Below are 20,217 nucleotides of genomic sequence, written 5' to 3'. Positions count from 1 at the left end.
TAATGGATTGGTCATCAGCTGGCTGTCTATGTCCCGCATCAATATAGACCAAAGTACAGAGGGTTAGGCTATGCTATTGTGCACCTACCTGATGCATCAGAAGGTGCGAGGCCCTTGCTAAATTCTGTGCACAGACTTTGAGATCTATACTTTAGACTGTATCTAAACCTGCTCCAACATGGACTGACATTCTGGCCTACTTTCAGCCGATGCGACTTGTCTGTCGCTGAACAGTCGCTTTTTATGTATTCAGCACCTATGTATAATGTTGTAAAAATGCTCTAGAAGCTAAAGTCGCAGAAATGTCACACATATTTGGCCTGCAACTTTCTGTGCGACAAATTCAGACAGGAAAAATCAGTATAAATCCTTAGAAAATTATCCCCCAGTGTCTCCATCTGCTGGCGGTATTGAATAAGCATTGCTGCACTGATGGGGTATGCATTAGACGAAAAAAAAGAAGAAAAAGAAGAATAATACGCCCAGAAAAGAGGCGAAAAGGAGAAAAACGTAAAAAAACGTGAAAAAAAAGTAAGAGGAAGAGAAGGGAAAAAAAGGTGGAAATGGGTTTAAAAGTGATTTCGGCGGAGAAATATATATATATATATATATATATATATATATATATATATATATATATACGCGCACACACACACATATATATAAACGTATTCTCCGTTGAGATATTGCAGCCGCTGCTGTGTCCAGGCCCAGGAGCCTTAGCACTGTGCTGTGATGTCACTCAATACCACTGACATCACTAGGTGTAAACAACATCTCTCCTTTGCTGTGTATGTGACTATGGAGCTGTTTGGTGATGTCGTCTATTATGGCCTTCATAGAAGCAACAGGAGATTGTTGCATCCATCTAGAACCCTCAGAACTACAGTGCTATGATGTCACTCACTTCCACAGGCCTTGCAGAGTGTAAACAACAACAACCCAGCTTTGTTGTGTATGTAACCATAGGGATTTGTGATGTCACCTAGAACCTTCACAGCAGCGACAGCTTTATGAGGAGCATCAGCACTGCTCTGCCTGAGCAGAACCATCACCGCCATAGGTTGTCAAATAACCCGGATTTAACCCACACAGGTAAGTCCAATGGGGTGCAGGCATGTCCTCTATGCTTACAGCTTCCCGTGGGTGTTGGTTTGATACCGTTTGGGGACAGCCAAGGAGGCATCTGCAGGCAACAAAGGTAGGTGTGTGCTTGTGTGTGTGTTTCCTATGCAGATCCTAAGCCCAGTGTCACATGCAAGTAGGAGGAGTAAGAAGGGTTCCTGGCAAATCCGGGTTATGGATTGCATTTAAAAAGGCCCCGTGGGAGTGCAATGGGCCCCTGTCTTGCTGCTTAGCAATAATGGTATGGGTTTAGGTTCTGCTGTGTGTACTGGTGGTTGACTGCCCCCCAGCCCAGAGTGTGCATGGAAAATTGTCTGGCAGCCTCCCTGACAGCAAGCAGTGATAGTGCCCATGAAGGGGACCTTGTTGGGCCCGCCCCTTTCACGGTTATCGCTTCTCGGCCTTTTGGCTAAGATCAAGTGTAGTATCTGTTCTTATCAGTTTAATATCTGATACGTCCCCTATCTGGGGACCATATATTAAATGGATTTTTGAGAACGGGGGCCGATTTCGAAGCTTGCTTCCGTCGCCCTATGCATTGACCCGATATGGCAGTATCTTCGGGTACAGTGCACCACCCCCTTACAGGGTTAAAAAGAAAGATTCCTACTTTCATTGCTACCTGCTTGCTGGCTAGCCAGCTAGCCAGCCCTGTGGGCCTTGCTGCTGCAGCCAAAAAACAAAAGGTGGTGCTGCTGCTGCTGCTTCTGCTTGTGTCTGGCCGCTGTTGGAGCGTCCAGGCACAGGACTTCTGCTGCTGCTGACTAAATGGCCTCCTTAATTGGATCATTTGAGTAGCCAGCACACCTGTGCAGGTAGGGCATGACATGATAGGCAGCTGCCTTGATAGCGGGTGGGTGCTGAATGTTCCTAATTGACAAAATAAGATTAATGCTTATGAAGAAATATAAAATCTCATCCCTTCCCCAATATCGCGCCACACCCCTACCCCTTAATTCCCTGGTTGAACTTGATGGACATATGTCTTTTTTCGACCGTACTAACTATGTAACTATGTAACATAACATGGGGGGGGGTCTCCTGGCTGTTCACACAGGTGTGTCATTGCTGTACATTGACCATGCATTGCTTCTGTGGTATTGCAAAGGCAAAGACAAATGCTTCCAGCCATCCATTGCACTAATGGATTGGTCATCAGCTGGCTGTCTATGTCCCGCATCAATATAGACCAAAGTACAGAGGGTTAGGCTATGCTATTGTGCACCTACCTGATGCATCAGAAGGTGCGAGGCCCTTGCTAAATTCTGTGCACAGACTTTGAGATCTATACTTTAGACTGTATCTAAACCTGCTCCAACATGGACTGACATTCTGGCCTACTTTCAGCCGATGCGACTTGTCTGTCGCTGAACAGTCGCTTTTTATGTATTCAGCACCTATGTATAATGTTGTAAAAATGCTCTAGAAGCTAAAGTCGCAGAAATGTCACACATATTTGGCCTGCAACTTTCTGTGCGACAAATTCAGACAGGAAAAATCAGTATAAATCCTTAGAAAATTATCCCCCAGTGTCTCCATCTGCTGGCGGTATTGAATAAGCATTGCTGCACTGATGGGGTATGCATTAGACGAAAAAAAAGAAGAAAAAGAAGAATAATACGCCCAGAAAAGAGGCGAAAAGGAGAAAAACGTAAAAAAACGTGAAAAAAAAGTAAGAGGAAGAGAAGGGAAAAAAAGGTGGAAATGAGTTTAAAAGTGATTTCGGCGGAGAAATATATATATATATATATATATATATATATATATATATATATATATGCGCACACACACACATATATATAAACGTATTCTCCGTTGAGATATTGCAGCCGCTGCTGTGTCCAGGCCCAGGAGCCTTAGCACTGTGCTGTGATGTCACTCAATACCACTGACATCACTAGGTGTAAACAACATCTCTCCTTTGCTGTGTATGTGACTATGGAGCTGTTTGGTGATGTCGTCTATTATGGCCTTCATAGAAGCAACAGGAGATTGTTGCATCCATCTAGAACCCTCAGAACTACAGTGCTATGATGTCACTCACTTCCACAGGCCTTGCAGAGTGTAAACAACAACAACCCAGCTTTGTTGTGTATGTAACCATAGGGATTTGTGATGTCACCTAGAACCTTCACAGCAGCGACAGCTTTATGAGGAGCATCAGCACTGCTCTGCCTGAGCAGAACCATCACCGCCATAGGTTGTCAAATAACCCGGATTTAACCCACACAGGTAAGTCCAATGGGGTGCAGGCATGTCCTCTATGCTTACAGCTTCCCGTGGGTGTTGGTTTGATACCGTTTGGGGACAGCCAAGGAGGCATCTGCAGGCAACAAAGGTAGGTGTGTGCTTGTGTGTGTGTTTCCTATGCAGATCCTAAGCCCAGTGTCACATGCAAGTAGGAGGAGTAAGAAGGGTTCCTGGCAAATCCGGGTTATGGATTGCATTTAAAAAGGCCCCGTGGGAGTGCAATGGGCCCCTGTCTTGCTGCTTAGCAATAATGGTATGGGTTTAGGTTCTGCTGTGTGTACTGGTGGTTGACTGCCCCCCAGCCCAGAGTGTGCATGGAAAATTGTCTGGCAGCCTCCCTGACAGCAAGCAGTGATAGTGCCCATGAAGGGGACCTTGTTGGGCCCGCCCCTTTCACGGTTATCGCTTCTCGGCCTTTTGGCTAAGATCAAGTGTAGTATCTGTTCTTATCAGTTTAATATCTGATACGTCCCCTATCTGGGGACCATATATTAAATGGATTTTTGAGAACGGGGGCCGATTTCGAAGCTTGCTTCCGTCGCCCTATGCATTGACCCGATATGGCAGTATCTTCGGGTACAGTGCACCACCCCCTTACAGGGTTAAAAAGAAAGATTCCTACTTTCATTGCTACCTGCTTGCTGGCTAGCCAGCTAGCCAGCCCTGTGGGCCTTGCTGCTGCAGCCAAAAAACAAAAGGTGGTGCTGCTGCTGCTGCTTCTGCTTGTGTCTGGCCGCTGTTGGAGCGTCCAGGCACAGGACTTCTGCTGCTGCTGACTAAATGGCCTCCTTAATTGGATCATTTGAGTAGCCAGCACACCTGTGCAGGTAGGGCATGACATGATAGGCAGCTGCCTTGATAGCGGGTGGGTGCTGAATGTTCCTAATTGACAAAATAAGATTAATGCTTATGAAGAAATATAAAATCTCATCCCTTCCCCAATATCGCGCCACACCCCTACCCCTTAATTCCCTGGTTGAACTTGATGGACATATGTCTTTTTTCGACCGTACTAACTATGTAACTATGTAACATAACATGGGGGGGGTCTCCTGGCTGTTCACACAGGTGTGTCATTGCTGTACATTGACCATGCATTGCTTCTGTGGTATTGCAAAGGCAAAGACAAATGCTTCCAGCCATCCATTGCACTAATGGATTGGTCATCAGCTGGCTGTCTATGTCCCGCATCAATATAGACCAAAGTACAGAGGGTTAGGCTATGCTATTGTGCACCTACCTGATGCATCAGAAGGTGCGAGGCCCTTGCTAAATTCTGTGCACAGACTTTGAGATCTATACTTTAGACTGTATCTAAACCTGCTCCAACATGGACTGACATTCTGGCCTACTTTCAGCCGATGCGACTTGTCTGTCGCTGAACAGTCGCTTTTTATGTATTCAGCACCTATGTATAATGTTGTAAAAATGCTCTAGAAGCTAAAGTCGCAGAAATGTCACACATATTTGGCCTGCAACTTTCTGTGCGACAAATTCAGACAGGAAAAATCAGTATAAATCCTTAGAAAATTATCCCCCAGTGTCTCCATCTGCTGGCGGTATTGAATAAGCATTGCTGCACTGATGGGGTATGCATTAGACGAAAAAAAAGAAGAAAAAGAAGAATAATACGCCCAGAAAAGAGGCGAAAAGGAGAAAAACGTAAAAAAACGTGAAAAAAAAGTAAGAGGAAGAGAAGGGAAAAAAAGGTGGAAATGGGTTTAAAAGTGATTTCGGCGGAGAAATATATATATATATATATATATATATATATATATACGCGCACACACACACATATATATAAACGTATTCTCCGTTGAGATATTGCAGCCGCTGCTGTGTCCAGGCCCAGGAGCCTTAGCACTGTGCTGTGATGTCACTCAATACCACTGACATCACTAGGTGTAAACAACATCTCTCCTTTGCTGTGTATGTGACTATGGAGCTGTTTGGTGATGTCGTCTATTATGGCCTTCATAGAAGCAACAGGAGATTGTTGCATCCATCTAGAACCCTCAGAACTACAGTGCTATGATGTCACTCACTTCCACAGGCCTTGCAGAGTGTAAACAACAACAACCCAGCTTTGTTGTGTATGTAACCATAGGGATTTGTGATGTCACCTAGAACCTTCACAGCAGCGACAGCTTTATGAGGAGCATCAGCACTGCTCTGCCTGAGCAGAACCATCACCGCCATAGGTTGTCAAATAACCCGGATTTAACCCACACAGGTAAGTCCAATGGGGTGCAGGCATGTCCTCTATGCTTACAGCTTCCCGTGGGTGTTGGTTTGATACCGTTTGGGGACAGCCAAGGAGGCATCTGCAGGCAACAAAGGTAGGTGTGTGCTTGTGTGTGTGTTTCCTATGCAGATCCTAAGCCCAGTGTCACATGCAAGTAGGAGGAGTAAGAAGGGTTCCTGGCAAATCCGGGTTATGGATTGCATTTAAAAAGGCCCCGTGGGAGTGCAATGGGCCCCTGTCTTGCTGCTTAGCAATAATGGTATGGGTTTAGGTTCTGCTGTGTGTACTGGTGGTTGACTGCCCCCCAGCCCAGAGTGTGCATGGAAAATTGTCTGGCAGCCTCCCTGACAGCAAGCAGTGATAGTGCCCATGAAGGGGACCTTGTTGGGCCCGCCCCTTTCACGGTTATCGCTTCTCGGCCTTTTGGCTAAGATCAAGTGTAGTATCTGTTCTTATCAGTTTAATATCTGATACGTCCCCTATCTGGGGACCATATATTAAATGGATTTTTGAGAACGGGGGCCGATTTCGAAGCTTGCTTCCGTCGCCCTATGCATTGACCCGATATGGCAGTATCTTCGGGTACAGTGCACCACCCCCTTACAGGGTTAAAAAGAAAGATTCCTACTTTCATTGCTACCTGCTTGCTGGCTAGCCAGCTAGCCAGCCCTGTGGGCCTTGCTGCTGCTGCTGCAGCCAAAAAACAAAAGGTGGTGCTGCTGCTGCTTCTGCTGCTTCTGCTTCTGCTTGTGTCTGGCCGCTGTTGGAGCGTCCAGGCACAGGACTTCTGCTGCTGCTGACTAAATGGCCTCCTTAATTGGATCATTTGAGTAGCCAGCACACCTGTGCAGGTAGGGCATGACATGATAGGCAGCTGCCTTGATAGCGGGTGGGTGCTGAATGTTCCTAATTGACAAAATAAGATTAATGCTTATGAAGAAATATAAAATCTCATCCCTTCCCCAATATCGCGCCACACCCCTACCCCTTAATTCCCTGGTTGAACTTGATGGACATATGTCTTTTTTCGACCGTACTAACTATGTAACTATGTAACATAACATGGGGGGGGTCTCCTGGCTGTTCACACAGGTGTGTCATTGCTGTACATTGACCATGCATTGCTTCTGTGGTATTGCAAAGGCAAAGACAAATGCTTCCAGCCATCCATTGCACTAATGGATTGGTCATCAGCTGGCTGTCTATGTCCCGCATCAATATAGACCAAAGTACAGAGGGTTAGGCTATGCTATTGTGCACCTACCTGATGCATCAGAAGGTGCGAGGCCCTTGCTAAATTCTGTGCACAGACTTTGAGATCTATACTTTAGACTGTATCTAAACCTGCTCCAACATGGACTGACATTCTGGCCTACTTTCAGCCGATGCGACTTGTCTGTCGCTGAACAGTCGCTTTTTATGTATTCAGCACCTATGTATAATGTTGTAAAAATGCTCTAGAAGCTAAAGTCGCAGAAATGTCACACATATTTGGCCTGCAACTTTCTGTGCGACAAATTCAGACAGGAAAAATCAGTATAAATCCTTAGAAAATTATCCCCCAGTGTCTCCATCTGCTGGCGGTATTGAATAAGCATTGCTGCACTGATGGGGTATGCATTAGACGAAAAAAAAGAAGAAAAAGAAGAATAATACGCCCAGAAAAGAGGCGAAAAGGAGAAAAACGTAAAAAAACGTGAAAAAAAAGTAAGAGGAAGAGAAGGGAAAAAAAGGTGGAAATGGGTTTAAAAGTGATTTCGGCGGAGAAATATATATATATATATATATATATATATATATATATATATATATATATACGCGCACACACACACATATATATAAACGTATTCTCCGTTGAGATATTGCAGCCGCTGCTGTGTCCAGGCCCAGGAGCCTTAGCACTGTGCTGTGATGTCACTCAATACCACTGACATCACTAGGTGTAAACAACATCTCTCCTTTGCTGTGTATGTGACTATGGAGCTGTTTGGTGATGTCGTCTATTATGGCCTTCATAGAAGCAACAGGAGATTGTTGCATCCATCTAGAACCCTCAGAACTACAGTGCTATGATGTCACTCACTTCCACAGGCCTTGCAGAGTGTAAACAACAACAACCCAGCTTTGTTGTGTATGTAACCATAGGGATTTGTGATGTCACCTAGAACCTTCACAGCAGCGACAGCTTTATGAGGAGCATCAGCACTGCTCTGCCTGAGCAGAACCATCACCGCCATAGGTTGTCAAATAACCCGGATTTAACCCACACAGGTAAGTCCAATGGGGTGCAGGCATGTCCTCTATGCTTACAGCTTCCCGTGGGTGTTGGTTTGATACCGTTTGGGGACAGCCAAGGAGGCATCTGCAGGCAACAAAGGTAGGTGTGTGCTTGTGTGTGTGTTTCCTATGCAGATCCTAAGCCCAGTGTCACATGCAAGTAGGAGGAGTAAGAAGGGTTCCTGGCAAATCCGGGTTATGGATTGCATTTAAAAAGGCCCCGTGGGAGTGCAATGGGCCCCTGTCTTGCTGCTTAGCAATAATGGTATGGGTTTAGGTTCTGCTGTGTGTACTGGTGGTTGACTGCCCCCCAGCCCAGAGTGTGCATGGAAAATTGTCTGGCAGCCTCCCTGACAGCAAGCAGTGATAGTGCCCATGAAGGGGACCTTGTTGGGCCCGCCCCTTTCACGGTTATCGCTTCTCGGCCTTTTGGCTAAGATCAAGTGTAGTATCTGTTCTTATCAGTTTAATATCTGATACGTCCCCTATCTGGGGACCATATATTAAATGGATTTTTGAGAACGGGGGCCGATTTCGAAGCTTGCTTCCGTCGCCCTATGCATTGACCCGATATGGCAGTATCTTCGGGTACAGTGCACCACCCCCTTACAGGGTTAAAAAGAAAGATTCCTACTTTCATTGCTACCTGCTTGCTGGCTAGCCAGCTAGCCAGCCCTGTGGGCCTTGCTGCTGCAGCCAAAAAACAAAAGGTGGTGCTGCTGCTGCTGCTTCTGCTTGTGTCTGGCCGCTGTTGGAGCGTCCAGGCACAGGACTTCTGCTGCTGCTGACTAAATGGCCTCCTTAATTGGATCATTTGAGTAGCCAGCACACCTGTGCAGGTAGGGCATGACATGATAGGCAGCTGCCTTGATAGCGGGTGGGTGCTGAATGTTCCTAATTGACAAAATAAGATTAATGCTTATGAAGAAATATAAAATCTCATCCCTTCCCCAATATCGCGCCACACCCCTACCCCTTAATTCCCTGGTTGAACTTGATGGACATATGTCTTTTTTCGACCGTACTAACTATGTAACTATGTAACATAACATGGGGGGGGTCTCCTGGCTGTTCACACAGGTGTGTCATTGCTGTACATTGACCATGCATTGCTTCTGTGGTATTGCAAAGGCAAAGACAAATGCTTCCAGCCATCCATTGCACTAATGGATTGGTCATCAGCTGGCTGTCTATGTCCCGCATCAATATAGACCAAAGTACAGAGGGTTAGGCTATGCTATTGTGCACCTACCTGATGCATCAGAAGGTGCGAGGCCCTTGCTAAATTCTGTGCACAGACTTTGAGATCTATACTTTAGACTGTATCTAAACCTGCTCCAACATGGACTGACATTCTGGCCTACTTTCAGCCGATGCGACTTGTCTGTCGCTGAACAGTCGCTTTTTATGTATTCAGCACCTATGTATAATGTTGTAAAAATGCTCTAGAAGCTAAAGTCGCAGAAATGTCACACATATTTGGCCTGCAACTTTCTGTGCGACAAATTCAGACAGGAAAAATCAGTATAAATCCTTAGAAAATTATCCCCCAGTGTCTCCATCTGCTGGCGGTATTGAATAAGCATTGCTGCACTGATGGGGTATGCATTAGACGAAAAAAAAGAAGAAAAAGAAGAATAATACGCCCAGAAAAGAGGCGAAAAGGAGAAAAACGTAAAAAAACGTGAAAAAAAAGTAAGAGGAAGAGAAGGGAAAAAAAGGTGGAAATGGGTTTAAAAGTGATTTCGGCGGAGAAATATATATATATATATATATATATATATATATATATATATACGCGCACACACACACATATATATAAACGTATTCTCCGTTGAGATATTGCAGCCGCTGCTGTGTCCAGGCCCAGGAGCCTTAGCACTGTGCTGTGATGTCACTCAATACCACTGACATCACTAGGTGTAAACAACATCTCTCCTTTGCTGTGTATGTGACTATGGAGCTGTTTGGTGATGTCGTCTATTATGGCCTTCATAGAAGCAACAGGAGATTGTTGCATCCATCTAGAACCCTCAGAACTACAGTGCTATGATGTCACTCACTTCCACAGGCCTTGCAGAGTGTAAACAACAACAACCCAGCTTTGTTGTGTATGTAACCATAGGGATTTGTGATGTCACCTAGAACCTTCACAGCAGCGACAGCTTTATGAGGAGCATCAGCACTGCTCTGCCTGAGCAGAACCATCACCGCCATAGGTTGTCAAATAACCCGGATTTAACCCACACAGGTAAGTCCAATGGGGTGCAGGCATGTCCTCTATGCTTACAGCTTCCCGTGGGTGTTGGTTTGATACCGTTTGGGGACAGCCAAGGAGGCATCTGCAGGCAACAAAGGTAGGTGTGTGCTTGTGTGTGTGTTTCCTATGCAGATCCTAAGCCCAGTGTCACATGCAAGTAGGAGGAGTAAGAAGGGTTCCTGGCAAATCCGGGTTATGGATTGCATTTAAAAAGGCCCCGTGGGAGTGCAATGGGCCCCTGTCTTGCTGCTTAGCAATAATGGTATGGGTTTAGGTTCTGCTGTGTGTACTGGTGGTTGACTGCCCCCCAGCCCAGAGTGTGCATGGAAAATTGTCTGGCAGCCTCCCTGACAGCAAGCAGTGATAGTGCCCATGAAGGGGACCTTGTTGGGCCCGCCCCTTTCACGGTTATCGCTTCTCGGCCTTTTGGCTAAGATCAAGTGTAGTATCTGTTCTTATCAGTTTAATATCTGATACGTCCCCTATCTGGGGACCATATATTAAATGGATTTTTGAGAACGGGGGCCGATTTCGAAGCTTGCTTCCGTCGCCCTATGCATTGACCCGATATGGCAGTATCTTCGGGTACAGTGCACCACCCCCTTACAGGGTTAAAAAGAAAGATTCCTACTTTCATTGCTACCTGCTTGCTGGCTAGCCAGCTAGCCAGCCCTGTGGGCCTTGCTGCTGCAGCCAAAAAACAAAAGGTGGTGCTGCTGCTGCTGCTTCTGCTTGTGTCTGGCCGCTGTTGGAGCGTCCAGGCACAGGACTTCTGCTGCTGCTGACTAAATGGCCTCCTTAATTGGATCATTTGAGTAGCCAGCACACCTGTGCAGGTAGGGCATGACATGATAGGCAGCTGCCTTGATAGCGGGTGGGTGCTGAATGTTCCTAATTGACAAAATAAGATTAATGCTTATGAAGAAATATAAAATCTCATCCCTTCCCCAATATCGCGCCACACCCCTACCCCTTAATTCCCTGGTTGAACTTGATGGACATATGTCTTTTTTCGACCGTACTAACTATGTAACTATGTAACATAACATGGGGGGGGTCTCCTGGCTGTTCACACAGGTGTGTCATTGCTGTACATTGACCATGCATTGCTTCTGTGGTATTGCAAAGGCAAAGACAAATGCTTCCAGCCATCCATTGCACTAATGGATTGGTCATCAGCTGGCTGTCTATGTCCCGCATCAATATAGACCAAAGTACAGAGGGTTAGGCTATGCTATTGTGCACCTACCTGATGCATCAGAAGGTGCGAGGCCCTTGCTAAATTCTGTGCACAGACTTTGAGATCTATACTTTAGACTGTATCTAAACCTGCTCCAACATGGACTGACATTCTGGCCTACTTTCAGCCGATGCGACTTGTCTGTCGCTGAACAGTCGCTTTTTATGTATTCAGCACCTATGTATAATGTTGTAAAAATGCTCTAGAAGCTAAAGTCGCAGAAATGTCACACATATTTGGCCTGCAACTTTCTGTGCGACAAATTCAGACAGGAAAAATCAGTATAAATCCTTAGAAAATTATCCCCCAGTGTCTCCATCTGCTGGCGGTATTGAATAAGCATTGCTGCACTGATGGGGTATGCATTAGACGAAAAAAAAGAAGAAAAAGAAGAATAATACGCCCAGAAAAGAGGCGAAAAGGAGAAAAACGTAAAAAAACGTGAAAAAAAAGTAAGAGGAAGAGAAGGGAAAAAAAGGTGGAAATGGGTTTAAAAGTGATTTCGGCGGAGAAATATATATATATATATATATATATATATATATATATATATATATATACGCGCACACACACACATATATATAAACGTATTCTCCGTTGAGATATTGCAGCCGCTGCTGTGTCCAGGCCCAGGAGCCTTAGCACTGTGCTGTGATGTCACTCAATACCACTGACATCACTAGGTGTAAACAACATCTCTCCTTTGCTGTGTATGTGACTATGGAGCTGTTTGGTGATGTCGTCTATTATGGCCTTCATAGAAGCAACAGGAGATTGTTGCATCCATCTAGAACCCTCAGAACTACAGTGCTATGATGTCACTCACTTCCACAGGCCTTGCAGAGTGTAAACAACAACAACCCAGCTTTGTTGTGTATGTAACCATAGGGATTTGTGATGTCACCTAGAACCTTCACAGCAGCGACAGCTTTATGAGGAGCATCAGCACTGCTCTGCCTGAGCAGAACCATCACCGCCATAGGTTGTCAAATAACCCGGATTTAACCCACACAGGTAAGTCCAATGGGGTGCAGGCATGTCCTCTATGCTTACAGCTTCCCGTGGGTGTTGGTTTGATACCGTTTGGGGACAGCCAAGGAGGCATCTGCAGGCAACAAAGGTAGGTGTGTGCTTGTGTGTGTGTTTCCTATGCAGATCCTAAGCCCAGTGTCACATGCAAGTAGGAGGAGTAAGAAGGGTTCCTGGCAAATCCGGGTTATGGATTGCATTTAAAAAGGCCCCGTGGGAGTGCAATGGGCCCCTGTCTTGCTGCTTAGCAATAATGGTATGGGTTTAGGTTCTGCTGTGTGTACTGGTGGTTGACTGCCCCCCAGCCCAGAGTGTGCATGGAAAATTGTCTGGCAGCCTCCCTGACAGCAAGCAGTGATAGTGCCCATGAAGGGGACCTTGTTGGGCCCGCCCCTTTCACGGTTATCGCTTCTCGGCCTTTTGGCTAAGATCAAGTGTAGTATCTGTTCTTATCAGTTTAATATCTGATACGTCCCCTATCTGGGGACCATATATTAAATGGATTTTTGAGAACGGGGGCCGATTTCGAAGCTTGCTTCCGTCGCCCTATGCATTGACCCGATATGGCAGTATCTTCGGGTACAGTGCACCACCCCCTTACAGGGTTAAAAAGAAAGATTCCTACTTTCATTGCTACCTGCTTGCTGGCTAGCCAGCTAGCCAGCCCTGTGGGCCTTGCTGCTGCTGCAGCCAAAAAACAAAAGGTGGTGCTGCTGCTGCTGCTTCTGCTTGTGTCTGGCCGCTGTTGGAGCGTCCAGGCACAGGACTTCTGCTGCTGCTGACTAAATGGCCTCCTTAATTGGATCATTTGAGTAGCCAGCACACCTGTGCAGGTAGGGCATGACATGATAGGCAGCTGCCTTGATAGCGGGTGGGTGCTGAATGTTCCTAATTGACAAAATAAGATTAATGCTTATGAAGAAATATAAAATCTCATCCCTTCCCCAATATCGCGCCACACCCCTACCCCTTAATTCCCTGGTTGAACTTGATGGACATATGTCTTTTTTCGACCGTACTAACTATGTAACTATGTAACATAACATGGGGGGGGTCTCCTGGCTGTTCACACAGGTGTGTCATTGCTGTACATTGACCATGCATTGCTTCTGTGGTATTGCAAAGGCAAAGACAAATGCTTCCAGCCATCCATTGCACTAATGGATTGGTCATCAGCTGGCTGTCTATGTCCCGCATCAATATAGACCAAAGTACAGAGGGTTAGGCTATGCTATTGTGCACCTACCTGATGCATCAGAAGGTGCGAGGCCCTTGCTAAATTCTGTGCACAGACTTTGAGATCTATACTTTAGACTGTATCTAAACCTGCTCCAACATGGACTGACATTCTGGCCTACTTTCAGCCGATGCGACTTGTCTGTCGCTGAACAGTCGCTTTTTATGTATTCAGCACCTATGTATAATGTTGTAAAAATGCTCTAGAAGCTAAAGTCGCAGAAATGTCACACATATTTGGCCTGCAACTTTCTGTGCGACAAATTCAGACAGGAAAAATCAGTATAAATCCTTAGAAAATTATCCCCCAGTGTCTCCATCTGCTGGCGGTATTGAATAAGCATTGCTGCACTGATGGGGTATGCATTAGACGAAAAAAAAGAAGAAAAAGAAGAATAATACGCCCAGAAAAGAGGCGAAAAGGAGAAAAACGTAAAAAAACGTGAAAAAAAAGTAAGAGGAAGAGAAGGGAAAAAAAGGTGGAAATGGGTTTAAAAGTGATTTCGGCGGAGAATATATATATATATATATATATATATATATATATATATATATACGCGCACACACACACATATATATAAACGTATTCTCCGTTGAGATATTGCAGCCGCTGCTGTGTCCAGGCCCAGGAGCCTTAGCACTGTGCTGTGATGTCACTCAATACCACTGACATCACTAGGTGTAAACAACATCTCTCCTTTGCTGTGTATGTGACTATGGAGCTGTTTGGTGATGTCGTCTATTATGGCCTTCATAGAAGCAACAGGAGATTGTTGCATCCATCTAGAACCCTCAGAACTACAGTGCTATGATGTCACTCACTTCCACAGGCCTTGCAGAGTGTAAACAACAACAACCCAGCTTTGTTGTGTATGTAACCATAGGGATTTGTGATGTCACCTAGAACCTTCACAGCAGCGACAGCTTTATGAGGAGCATCAGCACTGCTCTGCCTGAGCAGAACCATCACCGCCATAGGTTGTCAAATAACCCGGATTTAACCCACACAGGTAAGTCCAATGGGGTGCAGGCATGTCCTCTATGCTTACAGCTTCCCGTGGGTGTTGGTTTGATACCGTTTGGGGACAGCCAAGGAGGCATCTGCAGGCAACAAAGGTAGGTGTGTGCTTGTGTGTGTGTTTCCTATGCAGATCCTAAGCCCAGTGTCACATGCAAGTAGGAGGAGTAAGAAGGGTTCCTGGCAAATCCGGGTTATGGATTGCATTTAAAAAGGCCCCGTGGGAGTGCAATGGGCCCCTGTCTTGCTGCTTAGCAATAATGGTATGGGTTTAGGTTCTGCTGTGTGTACTGGTGGTTGACTGCCCCCCAGCCCAGAGTGTGCATGGAAAATTGTCTGGCAGCCTCCCTGACAGCAAGCAGTGATAGTGCCCATGAAGGGGACCTTGTTGGGCCCGCCCCTTTCACGGTTATCGCTTCTCGGCCTTTTGGCTAAGATCAAGTGTAGTAATACAGGAGATCTGGTCAGAAGGTACTCGGGTACCCCTCTCCTCGGCCTTGTGGGATCGCCCAGGTTTATTGCCTGGGCTTCACCCACTTGTTGCTATTGGGGAGAGGGCTTAGTCCCAGGGTAACGGGTTGCGATCGCCTCTCAAAGCCTTCGGGTGGAGAGAGGTTTGAGCGAATTGGCTGGTTGGTTGGAGCGGAGAGAACCAGACCAAAACACGAATGAACCATGGATGAAGATCTAGATCCTGGTTCGGTACCGGCTTATGCCCGGATTAAACACACTGTGCGGGTCATTCTCACAGGTGATGCGGCGGATGCACGTGGCATGAGGTTCGTGATAGAGGACGTGCTCGACAAGATTCTTAATGTTCGTAAGCGAGAGATTTTGGCCATCCAGGATTACCCTAAGCGGAGGATCTACGACTGCACTTTCATAGGGGAAGGCGTATTCTTAGATGCAGTAATGAAAATTCCAAAGCAAGATGATCCGAGGCTTAAGGGTATCCAAATTGTCGAGCACGTCCTAGATGAAACCAAGTTGATTGTCGTGAAGATGTACTCCCCTTTTGTAAATCAGAGAGAGATCGATGGGTTCCTGGCAGCCTACTTTAAAAAGGTGGAGTTCAGAGGAAAAATCATGAACGACTGTGGTGTCTGGACCTCAAAATGGCGATATCAAGTCACGTGCAACAAAGACCCCACCCTCCCAGGGGGGATACTATTACCGCCTGCTCGTTTTAAATTAAACAATGTGTGTGGCGACCTCTTTTTTGCGGGAATGCCAAACTTCTGCAGAAGGTGCCAACGTTATGGGCACATAAAGGAAAATTGTGAAAGTTCCTGTAAGAAATGTGGAAGCATGCAACATGAAACAGAAAAATGTGATAAGGGTTTGAGATGTAATTTTTGCCGTCACTTTGGTCACGTGTATGCTTTCTGTCCCCACAGACCAAAAAAAACCACAGAACAGCAAGGGCAACCCAAGAGAGACGTCCGGAGACCAGCCTGGGGAAAAGCCAGAGAGGAGGAGCACCCCCCACAAGAAGAGGTAAGCTGTGAGATGGAGACCACGGCCCCCCCAAAAGAACCCCAGGAGAAAGAGGCACAGGTGGAAAGGGGGACCCCAAATGAGAGGAGGCCGGGGAAGAGAAATGCGAGAGGGGATCGGGCAGATACCTCAGAGAAGGTGGAAGAGCGAGAGGTGCCCGATTCCACCCCGGAAGGTCCTCCTGCTCGGGGTCCCCCTGAGTGTGAAAACCCGGACGGAGTAGCAAAGGTGAAAAGACGAAGGGGCTCCAAAGGGCGTCCGGACTCGGAGGTGGTCCAGGAGGAGCAGATGGAAGTTCCTGTCGTGACGGGGGCTCCAAGTGAAGCTCCTCCACAGGTCCCAGCGGTGGATACCCCTCCTCCTCCCAGCCAGGAGGAGGTTTCAGGGGTGACCATCTCCGAGGTCCCGGAAACGGACCTAAGTACGCACCCGACCCCTATGGAGGGGCAAGAGGTGGACGCCGAAAAAGAGAATGGAGCCCAGAAGCTGTTCTTACCAATGTACTCCGTCTATACACCTGTGGTCTTGGAAGAGGGGGGCTGCTCGAGCGATGGTGGTTCCTCTCCGGCTTCCTCTATGTGTACGGTAGAGTCAGAGGTGGGGGGTAACGAGAGCTCCAGTGCGCAATCTGGTTTTTAGTTTGTTATCTGAGCCTCCCTTTTTTTTACATCTCCAATGGCTGAGTTGTCCGGATTGTCTATGAATGTAAGAAGTATAAGTTCACGAGCAAAACGGGTTGCCCTTTTTAACTACTTGTCTATTTTTGCTGCTTCTGTGGTTTTCCTGCAGGAGTGCGGCATCCCGCATAGTTTAAATTATGAAAAGTATAAAAAAGATTGGGTACACGGTCCATCAGTCTGGTCTGGATCTAACGAATCCAGATCAGCAGGGGTCGCCATACTTTTTAAAGGAAATGCTTTTATTGATTTTATTCATGAGATTTTACCAGGCAGAGTTTTATTGGTTAAAGCTTTTATTGATGGTATTAAATGGCAGTTTTTAAATTTTTATGGTTCACCCAATAAAAATGATAGAGCACGGATGTTAGAGATTTTACCCCTTTTTATCAATGATTCTGAACCTCTTATTTTAGCAGGTGATTTTAATTGTATTTTAAGGGGGGAGCACCGTTTTACCAATTCAGTAAGTAGAAACTATGATAAAACATCTTCTATGTTAAAAAATATGATTATTGATTTTAGACTTACTGATGTTTTTAAGAAATGCAATAGTATTTTACCAGAAAGAGACGGTGTGACCTGGAGCAACGCAAACTGCAGCTCCAGGATCGATTTTATCTTCTGTTCTTATCAAGTACTGCCTTTTAAGTGTGATGTTTTAACCAATGTTTTTTCTGATCACAAACTTTTATCTTTTAAGGTGAAGAGTGATTTTAGAAAAAAGACTGGGAGGAATGCCTGGAAGATGAATGTATCCCTTTTAGAAGATCCGCAGGTTTTATCCGATTTTATCAACTTCTACAAGGACTGCAGACGGGTAAGAGATCCTAACACTCCCATCAGTATATGGTGGGAGAAAATGAAAATAAAAATAAAAGAGTTTTTTATTAGAGTAGGGATCTCTAGAGCTAAAGAGAAGCGTGAGTTTTACTCCCTTCTAAATACCCGTCTGCAAACCCTGTACAAATTCAGAGACAATGGTATAGAGGTTTATAGAGAAATTACTGACTTAAAAAAAGAAATAAAACAGTGCCTGGAGCAGAAGGGAAAAGAGATAATTTTCAGATCCAAAATAAAGCACCTTGAAGAGAACGAGACCTGCTCCAGGTACTTTTTTAAGAAAGTAACGGATAAAAAGGTTTTAATTGATAATATACAAGGAGAAAAAGATGTACAGGGTATTTTAAAAAGGGTACATTCATTTTATGCGGATCTTTTTAATACAAAAAATATTGATATTGATTTTATGAATGACTCATTGAAGGAGATTACCAATGTTTTAGACCCTGTGTCCCAGTCTCTTTTACAGAGGGAGATCTCGGAACAGGAGGTTTTAGAGACGATCAGGAGTTTTAAATCCGGTAAGGTGCCTGGTCCTGACGGTATACCCATTGAGTTTTATGTCATTTTTTATGGTGTTTTAAAAGATGACCTTTTTTCCCTTTTTACAGAAGTATTTAAAACAAAAGCCCTCCCAGGTTCATGGAGGAAGGGTGATGTCTCCCTGCTGTTCAAAAAGGGAGACCGGTCAGATCTAAAGAACTGGAGACCAATCACCCTCCTCAACTGTGACTACAAAGTGATGGCAAAACTGTGCGCAAATAGATTAAAAAGTGTAATAGAGAAAATAATCCATTCAAATCAGGTCTGTGGGGTGCCTGGGAGGAGCATATGGGAAAATCTTAACCTTTTAAAAGATGTGATTAGTGACACAAAGTCTAGAAACGGAAAACTAGCCATTTTATCCTTAGACTTCGAGAAGGCTTTTGACAGAGTGTCACATTTTTATCTTTTTAAGGTTTTAGAGAAAATGGGTATACCTGAAGGCTTTTTATTGTCTCTTAAGGCCTTTTATAAAAACTGCACAAGCAAGATTTTAGTTAACGGTTTTAAGACACAGGATGTGATTTTAAATTCCGGAGTGAAGCAGGGGTGTCCTTTGTCCCCACTACTTTTCATATGTGCGCTTGAGCCTCTACTATGCACCTTGAGGAGAGATAAGCAAATAAGAGGGGTCCCCCTGCCGGGAGGAGGGGGACTAGAGGCTAAAGTAGTGGGGTACATGGACGATGTGGCAGTGCTTGGAAGGGACACCCCATCGCTTCAAAAAGCCCTAAAGCAAGTTGAATTTTTTTGTTGTGCCTCCGGTTTTAAGGTAAATTTTAATAAAAGCAGTGTTTTAAATATAGGAGGACTGTTTTTAAGGGATTTACCCATTCCTGTGTCTGAGTCTGTGCAGATTTTAGGGGTCTCCTTCAGTGAGTCAAACAATGGTTTTAATAGCTGGGACTTGGTGGCTCAAAAAATAAACACAAAAATTTGTATGTGGAACATGAGAAAGCTAACGATGGAGGGGAAGGTTTTAGTTACAAAGATGGTGATTTTACCCATTTTATTGTATCTTGGCATGGTCTTTCCACCCCCCGAAATGATTTTAAATAAAATTATTAAAGCATGTTTTACCTTTTTATGGAGCTCCAAGAGTGAAAAATTGAGAAGAGAGATCGTCATGATGCCAAAAGGTATGGGTGGAAAGGACTTCCCCGACATCAGGGCGTTCCTTTTTACCAAGTTTTTTAGCATGTGTGTTAGCACACTTTTTAAGGATAGTTACTGGTCATATTTTATCCGTTTTAATACAGGTTTTTTTATGAGGAGGAATGGGTGGTTTAAAACTGTTTTAAGCTGTCCTTATGCTTTTAATCTTCCCCAACAATACAAGATTTTAGAGAAAATTTTCAACTTGTATAACTTTAACGGAAAAAGTATTAATGAAGTAACTAATAGCAAAAAAATGTTAAAATATATTAAAGAAAGTGGTTTTATTGCCCCTGTGAATAATTTTAATGAAGAGAAATGCAGGAAAATATGGAAGATGGCAAATATGATTTATCTTTTTAATTCACAGAAAGATCTGGCCTGGAGCTGCATACACGAGTGTCTTCCATGCCGGGCATTCCAGCACCGAAGAAGGATGGCCAACACTGCAGTATGCCCGAGGGAGGGCTGCCAGGAACCCGAGACCGTGTACCACCTTTTCTGGACTTGTTTTTATGCAAAAAGGATATGGACTAAAATACTCCCTCTGGTGAAGAAGATAACAGAAATAAAAGACTTAAACTCTGCAGCTGTTTTTTATGGATGTCTGGAATGCCCAATACGGACTCAAGAGACAATGGCATGGAAGATCATAAACTGTGTTAAAGCAGCTCTATGGAATGCCAGAAACATTTTACTTTTTAAACATGAGATTTTATCTGTGAATGATGTTTTAGCTCTTTGTTTTAGTGATATGTACCAGTACTTTTTATTAGACAAGAAATATTATCCTTTATTAGCTAGAAAATGGTATTTTAATGA

The 20,217-nt window shown here is 44.9% G+C and overlaps 6 non-coding genes and 1 pseudogene across 6 annotated transcripts; all 7 read left to right on the top strand.

Moving 5' to 3' along the window:
• The first annotated feature begins 1,514 nt into the window (after positions 1-1,514).
• Positions 1,515-1,705, top strand: LOC130339882 (U2 spliceosomal RNA). The gene has a single exon (XR_008880125.1). It is a non-coding gene; the product is annotated as a U2 spliceosomal RNA (small nuclear RNA).
• A 2,071-nt stretch (positions 1,706-3,776) lies between these two features.
• On the top strand, positions 3,777-3,967 carry LOC130339881 (U2 spliceosomal RNA). Its single transcript, XR_008880124.1, has one exon. It is a non-coding gene; the product is annotated as a U2 spliceosomal RNA (small nuclear RNA).
• A 2,060-nt stretch (positions 3,968-6,027) lies between these two features.
• On the top strand, positions 6,028-6,218 carry LOC130339880 (U2 spliceosomal RNA). Its single transcript, XR_008880123.1, has one exon. It is a non-coding gene; the product is annotated as a U2 spliceosomal RNA (small nuclear RNA).
• A 2,092-nt stretch (positions 6,219-8,310) lies between these two features.
• Positions 8,311-8,501, top strand: LOC130339879 (U2 spliceosomal RNA). The gene has a single exon (XR_008880122.1). It is a non-coding gene; the product is annotated as a U2 spliceosomal RNA (small nuclear RNA).
• A 2,066-nt stretch (positions 8,502-10,567) lies between these two features.
• LOC130339878 (U2 spliceosomal RNA) lies at positions 10,568-10,758 on the top strand. The gene has a single exon (XR_008880121.1). It is a non-coding gene; the product is annotated as a U2 spliceosomal RNA (small nuclear RNA).
• Positions 10,759-12,830: 2,072 nt separating this feature from the next.
• LOC130339877 (U2 spliceosomal RNA) lies at positions 12,831-13,021 on the top strand. Its single transcript, XR_008880120.1, has one exon. It is a non-coding gene; the product is annotated as a U2 spliceosomal RNA (small nuclear RNA).
• A 2,070-nt stretch (positions 13,022-15,091) lies between these two features.
• Positions 15,092-15,224, top strand: LOC130339864 (U2 spliceosomal RNA; annotated as a pseudogene).
• Positions 15,225-20,217: the final 4,993 nt, after the last annotated feature.

Source organism: Hyla sarda, unplaced genomic scaffold (genome assembly GCF_029499605.1).
Source record: "Hyla sarda isolate aHylSar1 unplaced genomic scaffold, aHylSar1.hap1 scaffold_555, whole genome shotgun sequence".
In the NCBI taxonomy this organism is placed as follows: Eukaryota; Metazoa; Chordata; class Amphibia; order Anura; family Hylidae; genus Hyla; species Hyla sarda.
Note: the sequence above shows the minus strand (reverse complement) of the source record. Positions and strands in the feature narration are given on the sequence as shown.